Genomic DNA, 6,483 nt, shown 5'->3' with positions numbered 1-6,483 from the left:
CATGGTGGGAGTTAAGTCTAAGATAATTAGACAATAAGACAGTTCTTTTGGTTTGAAGAAGTAGATGAAACACAGATACATTGAAATACAATATTCTGATGCTATAAACATTATATATATATGTGTGTATTCAGTGAATAAAGATGATAGAGAACTAAATTCTATCACAGAGATTATGGAATATTCTAGAAAGGAGATGACAGTTGCTAGGTAGAAATCCAGGTGTATAAGATAGACAAGGACATTCTTTCAAGAAAAAAAAATGAAGTTAAATGGTAGATTCAGGGAATCACAAGTAATCCTGTGTGTTACTGTTAGCATACTCCACTAAATATTACCAGTCTTCTCCTGTCTGTCCCAGCTCTTTGATGTATCCATACAACTTGCTTTGGTTGGGGAAATATAGTTATACTTCTCTACTCTCTCTTTCTGTATGCTATTTTAGCTGTTAATGCTTAAAACTGGTATCTACTCTGTCTACCTGGGTCTCCAAGTTCATAGAAAGAAACTATTATTTTAAGCTTCTGTGATTTCAGAGCTAAAAGTCAGCTTATAAAATGACCATTTACCTAAAAATGTGTGTCCAAAATATTTAAATCAGTGAATTCAATTAAACATGTTTTATGCTTTTTCAATTGAATGCCATTTCTGACTAGCTGTTCCTATTTCCACACTTAACTGCAAAGCTGATAAATGTAATTTGAGTCAAGAAAAAGATGTCTTCATACTCCATCCTTTATTCAGTCTTACAATTACATAGTCACTGACCATATGTTCCAGATGAAGAAAAAGTATCCAGAGGCATCTTCAGCCTTGGTATATATTAGCTATACTTGGTATTGAGCACCAAATGCCACTATATTTCTACTGCAAAAGGCATGATACAAAGGAAAATGCTTACAATTTGGAGAGGGACAGGCTTAGATTTTAATTCCAGCAGGGTGTACTGTCTTCATGGATTTTACCTTTGCAGCTGACATTCATTGCAGTTTAATGGGGGTTTCTAGAAATAATGTCAATATAAGAGAGTGACTGAAACAGTGAGAACTTGACATCTTGTGATAGGCAAAAACAGGAGAACATTTGTTTTGATTAGCACAAAAGCCTTGCTAACATCCTACCTGAGAGGAGGAGCTAAGAGGATACTATGTACTACATAGGTAAATTTATGTAGGCAGAGGAGGAAGTGAAATAAGAAAAGGTCTAGACACGAAGGGTTGTCCTAAATTATAATAAGCATGTAAAGCCAAGGGCCCATGAACAGGTTGTGATGCATATCTTAAGATACCAGAAACACTGAGAGGAATACCAAAGGAAGAAGAAAGGATGGGAACAAAGAGATGGAGATTCTGGAGATAGAATTAGTCTCCTTCATAACTGTAGTTGTATTTCAAATGATTTGTGAAACCAGCCAAGGAAAGTGCCTTAAGTGTGTACACTTGCTAGTATCTGCTCAAATGTGAAGAGGAAAAATCAAGTCCTTATATAATGAGATATCCAATAGATAAATTTTATGTCGAATTCTGCATACAAAATTTATGTTTGTTTATTAAAAAGTTTAGTAATGAATATAGATCTCTAAAGGCTTTCTGAACTGGGAGTTCTAGTTCCAGTGTGACCATTACCTAGCTGGCTGACCTGGGCAGGTCCCTTGGCCTGTCAATGTCTCAGTTCCCTTGTTTATTAAATGGAAGCTTGGCCTAAGTGACGTTAAAGGTGCTGTTTGAGTCTGAACCTTGATTCTGAGTACTGGTTACATGCAGTTTTAGCTATTAGTACTGAGGACATCTTATGTTAATTTTTTCTAACAGATACTATGGGATCTGCAGGTAATGCATTGTAAATATCAAACAAGGTTAAAGAACATTTTAAGTACAGTGACTAGACAAAAACTATAAATAGCCTAGCATATGGCAGCTTTGCAAGAGCAGAAAAGTACACACACCTTTAGATTAATAATCAAAGGTACTTTTAAGGGATGGTATGAGAAGAGCCAAAGGGATTCACAGCCAAGAACCTCAAGCCCTGGGGGAGAACTTCTCCAAGTGTCTCTGTAACTGGTTGGTACAACTTTAATGTCAGTGGGGTTTTCCTACAGTGGTAAACATTATCAGAATATAAAGGCAACTATATTAGAGGGCAATTCATGCACTGTGCAGCTGGATGGCACTCACATTCATGGCAGAGGACTCTGTAGTCACTCAGTGTGCACGTGTTCACTGTCATTAGGGGCAGCTATTGGCTCTGAAGAGTCCTAGCAGTCAGACTTCTCCAGTAGTCTCCAGGACAGTATTTTGATGCAAACCTTAGTGTGTGCTTTCAGAGAATCATTAGCAAAAGGAGATAACCACAAGTAAATAGAAAGCAGGTGGACTGGTACAAATGGTGTTGCAAAAATCATTTTCAAGGCAATTACTGTAGGGTTTGTTTTTTTTGTTTTTGCACTTTTTAAGGGGATGGGATAGCTAGGCTACACTTATCTCTAAATAATAAAACTCTCACTCCTAGCAACCACTTCCTGGAAAACAACGTGACAAAAAGATCAAAACAGTGAGAAGAGGTCTTCTGCACATTTAACAATGATAAGAGAGGTTTTAAGAGCAAAATCTTATAATAGCTTCAATCATACAGGGCTGTATCCAGTATCTCTCAGATGAGCACCCAAGGTCAGAATCTTCCTTGCTGCCAAAACAATTATTAACCCTTCTATGGTCACTGCTTCTGGATATGACCATCACCTACCTACAGAATTTTATAACAAAGAAAATTATTGAGATTTTACTGGGTGTATAGGATGTCCCATGCATTAATTGTGCAATAACAAAATGAATTGTACTCATTTCCTTTCTTCCCCAGGTGTCACACTAGGCAATTTAAAAAAAAATTTTAGTTTGATATCATTAATATACAATCACATGAGCAACACTGTGGTTACTAGATTCCCCCATTATCAAGACCCCACCACATACCCCATTAGTCACTGTCCATCAGTGTAGTAAGATGCTGTAGAGTCACTACTTGTCTACTCTGTGCTGTACTGCCTTCCCCATTCCTCCCCCCATGTTATGTGTGTTAATCATAATGCTCCTTATTCCCCTTATCCCTCCCTTCCCACCCACCCTCTCCCTTTCCCTTTGGTAACTGTTAGTCCATTCTTGGGTTCTATGAGTCTGCTGATGTTTTTATTCCTTCAGTTTTTGCTTTGTTCTTATACTCCATAGATGAGTGAAATTATTTGGTATTTGTCTTTCTCCACTGGACTTATTTCACTGAGCATAATACTGTCTAGCTCCATCCATATTGTTGCAAATGGTAGGATTTGTTTTCTTCTTATGGCTGAATAATAGTCCATTGTGTATATGTACCACATCTTCTTTAACCATTCATCTACTGATGGACACTTAGGCTGTTTTCATTTCTTGGCTATTGTAAATAGTGCTGCAATAAACATAGGGATGCATATGTCTTTTTCAAACTGGGCTGCTGCATTCTTAGGGTAAATTCCTAAGAGTGGAATTCCTGGATCAAATGTATTTCTATTTTGAGTTTTTTGAGGAACCTCCATACTGCTTTCCACAATGGTTGAACTAGTTTACATTCCCACCAGTAGTGTAGGAGGGTTCCCCTTTCTCCACATCCTCGCCAGCATTTGTTATTGTCTGTCTTTTGGATATTGGCCATCCTAACTGGTGTGAGGTGACATCTCACGTGGTTCTAATTTGCATTTCTCTAATGATTAGCGATGTGGAGCAACTTTTCATGTGCCTGTTGGCCATCTGAATTTCTTCTTTGAAGTAGTGTCTGTTCAGATTCTCTGCCCATTTTTTAATTGGATTATTTGCTTTTTGTTTGTTGAGGTGTGTGAGCTCTTTATATATTTTAGATGTCAACCCCTTATTGGATATGCCATTTATGAATATATTCTCCCATACTGTGGGATGCCTTTTCGTTCTACTGATGGTGTCCTTTGCTGTACAGAAGCTTCTTAGTTTGGTATAGTCCCACTTGTTCATTTTTGCTTTTGTTTCCCTTGCCCGAAGAGATATGTTCATGAAAAAGTTGCCCATACTTATATTCAAGAGAGTTATGCCTATGTTTTCTTCTAAGAGTTTTATGGTTTCATGACTTACATTCAGGTCATTGCCATATTTATATTCAAGAGAGTTTTGCCTATGTTTTCTTCTAAGAGTTTTATGGTTTCATGACTTACATTCAGGTCTTTGATCCATTTTTAGTTTACTTTTGTGTATGAAGTTAGACAGTAATCCAGTTTCATTCTCTTATATTTAGCTGTCCAGGTTTGCCAACACCAGCTGTTGAAGAGGCTGTCATTTCCATGTTGTATTATCCCGGGGTCCTTTATTGTATATTAATTGACCATATATGCTTAGGTTTATATCTGGACTCTCTATTCTGTTCCACTGGTCTATGGGTCTGTTCTTGTGCCAATACCAAATTGTCTTGATTATTGTGGCTTTGTAATAGAACTTGAAGTTGGGAGGTGAGATCCCCCTGCTTTATTCTTCCTTCTCAGGATTGCTTTGGCTATTCAGGGTTTTCTGTGGTTCCATATGAATTTTAGAACTATTTGTTACAGTTTGTTGAAGAATGCTGTTGGTATTTTGATAAAGATTGCATTGACTCTGTAGATAGCTTTAGGCAGGATGGCCATTTTATTAATTCTTCCTACCCAAGAGCATGGGATGAATTTCCATTTTTAGTATCCTCTTTAACTTATCTTAAGAGTATCTTGTAGTTTTCAGGGTATAGGTCTTTCACTTCCTTGGTTAGGTTTATTCCTAGGTATTTTATTATTTTTGATGCAATTGTGAACAGAATTGTTTTCCTGATTTCTCTTTCTGCTGGTTCATCTTTAATGTATAGGAATGCATCAGATTTCTGTGTATTAATTTTGTATCCTGTAATTTTGCTGAATTCAGATGTTAGTTCTAGTATTTTTGGAGTGGATTCTTTAGGGATTTTTATGTACAACATCATGTCATCTGCACAGTGACAGTTTGACCTCTTCCTTACCAACCTGGATGCCTTTTATTTCTTTGTGTTGGTTGTCTGATTGCTGTGGCTAGGACCTCCAGAACCATGTTGAATAAAAGTGGGGAGAGTGGGCATCCTTGTCTTGTTCCTGATTTTAGAGGAAAAGCTTTCAGCTTATCATTGTTAAGTATGATGTCAGCTGTGGGTTTATCATATATGGCCTTTATAATGTTGAGGCACTTTCCCTCTATACCCACTTTGTTGAGAGTTTTTATCATGAATGGGTGTTGAATTTTGTCAAATGCTTTTTCAGCATCTATGGAGATCATGTGATTTTTGTCCTTTTTATTAATATAATGGATGATGTCGATGGATTTTCGAATGTTGTACCATCCTTGCATTCCATGAATGAATCCCACTTGATCATGGTGTAAGATCCTTTTGATGTATTTTTGAATTTGGTTTGCTAATATTTTGTTGAGTATTTTTGCATCTGTGTTCATCAGGGATATTGGTCTGTAGTTTTCTTTTCTTGTGGTGTCTTTGCCTGCTTTTGGTATTAGGGTGGTGCTGGGCTCATAGAATGAGTTTGGAAGTATTCCCTCCTCTTCTACTTTGTGGAAAACTTTAAGGAGAATGGGTATTATGTCTTCTCTAAATGTCTGATAAAATTCAGCAGTGAATCCATCTGGTCCAGAAGTTTTGTTCTTTTGATTACTGATACAATTTCATTGCTGATAATTGGTCTGTTTAGATTTTCTGTTTCTTCCTGGGTCAGTCTTGCAAAGTTGTATTTTTATAGAAAGTTGTCCATTTCTTTTTGGTTATCCAGTTTGTTAGCATATCATTTTTCATAGTATTCTCCAATAATTCTTTGTATTTCAGTAGTGTCCATAGTGATTTTTCCTTTCTAATTTCTGATCCTGTTTATGTGTATAGATTCTCTTTTTTTCTTGATGAGTCTGGCTACAGGTTTACCTATTTTGTTTATTTTCTCAAAGAACCAGCTCTAGGTTTCATTAATTTTTTCTGTTGTTTTATTCTTCTCAATTTTATTTATTTCTTCCCTGATCTTTATTATATCCCTCCTTCTACTGACTTTGGGCCTCATTTGTTCTTCTTTTCCCAGTTTCAATAATTGTGAATTTAGACTATTCATTTGGGACTGTTCTTCCTTCTTTAAATAGGCCTGGATTGCTATATACTTTATTCTTAGAACTGCCTTTTCTGCATCCCACAGAATTTGGGGCATTGTGCTGTTGTTTTCATTTGTCTCCACATATTGCTTGATCTCTGTTTTAATTTGGTCACTACTCCTTTGATTAATTAGGAGCATGTTGTTAAGTCTCCATGTGTTTGTGAGCCTTTTTGTTTTCTTTGTGAAATTTATTTCTAGTTTTATACCTTTGTGATCTGAGAAGTTGGTTGGTACAATTTCAATCTTTTTGAATTTGCTGAGGCTCTTTTTGTGGCCCAGTATGTGGTCTA

This window comes from Manis javanica, chromosome 12 (assembly GCF_040802235.1).
Source record: "Manis javanica isolate MJ-LG chromosome 12, MJ_LKY, whole genome shotgun sequence".
Taxonomy (NCBI): Eukaryota; Metazoa; Chordata; class Mammalia; order Pholidota; family Manidae; genus Manis; species Manis javanica.
Note: the sequence above shows the minus strand (reverse complement) of the source record.